Below are 1526 nucleotides of genomic sequence, written 5' to 3' on the forward strand. Positions count from 1 at the left end.
CTATTTTTAAAAAATGCATTCTTTGCCTTCACATTTTAATTGTGTAGCACAGTATGCAGCATGTCCAATTATCTTGTCAAAAAGGAGGCAGAAACTTCCAGAATGCAGTATGGCATCTAAGGTGCTTTGAACACCCTACCCTGCAGTGTCCTAACAAGTAAAATGCTGAACTGAAAAATATAGACCTTAGATCCACTAGAGAAGTAAGGTTACAGGGCAAACTGCTGCCCCTAAAATTGTACAGACATGGGCATACAGACTCACTTACCCGAATAGAAATCTTTGCAGGACGGGAAAAGGACCATTTTTCAGTAAGCAGGGCTTTCTGCTCTTCCTAAAGAAGTATGGCCTCAGGAGAAACTGTCTAACCATAGCCTAACCTCCTAGGGTTTTTATCAGCCTAACAACTAGCCTAGGGGAAGAAAAATACTGCACTGTAAGTCTTCCACATAGAAGAAAAAATACACCATACTGATTCACTCTAGCCACTCTATCCCACCTAAAAGGGAGGTGGGGAAGGTCTGAAGTTCAGTGCAGAGATACAAGCTCACTAAAAGACTGAGGCCTAATCATAGTTCTATGTTAATTGTAGGATGGTGAATGCTTTCCCTTCCTCCACAGCTTACCACATTACTAAAGACACATTTTTGAGAAGTACCTTTTAACCAAAAATTACAAGGCATACCAGATATATAAAATCTGACATGAGGCCAGGCTTGGTGGCTCAGCCTGTAATCCCAGTACTTGGGGAGGCCGAGGCGAGTAGGTTACCTGAGCCTGCAGGTTGGAGATCAGCCTGGGTAACTTGGAGAGATGTCGTCTCTATAATAAATGAAAAAAATTAGCCTGCTGTGGTAGCACATGCCTGTAGTTCCGGTTACTTGGAAGGCTGAGGTGAAAGGATCTCCAAAGCCCAGCAGGTCGACACTGGGGTGGCCGTGAGTGTGCCACTGCACTCCAGCCTGGGTGACAGAGTGGGACTCCAACTCAAAAAAAAAAATCTGACATGACAGAACACACACTGGAACCAGACATGGCCATAATGTTGACATTATTAAACATGGAATCTAAAACTTCTCAGGTCCCCTCCCACTGTGGGAACTTTTCTGTCCTCTTAATAAATCCTGCTTTAATGAATAAATAAATAAAACAATAAGGTAATCCATCATCGGATTAAGAGAAAAATAAATCTTAAAAAAAAAAAACACAACTATAACTAATATGGTAAAAGCTGTAATGGAAAAGTAGACATCAGGAAAGAAGAGACAATCTAAGCCTAAAGACAAAAGTCTTATGAACTATTAGCAATGCTAAAGATCAACTGACTGATGACTAGACATGACTGAGGAAATAGCTGGGTTGGAGGTTATCTCACTAGAAACCTCCAAACTTAAAAAACAAAAAAAGACTAATGAGAATACCAGAAAAAAAAAATAAACCAAATGATCTTCATATGAAATAGTAATGACAGTTGGGCTCGGTGGCTCAGCCTGTAATCCCGCGCCTTGGGAGGCTGAGGTGAGTGG

Source organism: Carlito syrichta, unplaced genomic scaffold, assembly GCF_000164805.1.
Source record: "Carlito syrichta isolate Samal-C Ts95f unplaced genomic scaffold, Tarsius_syrichta-2.0.1 Scaffold85561, whole genome shotgun sequence".
Lineage (NCBI taxonomy): Eukaryota > Metazoa > Chordata > Mammalia > Primates > Tarsiidae > Carlito > Carlito syrichta.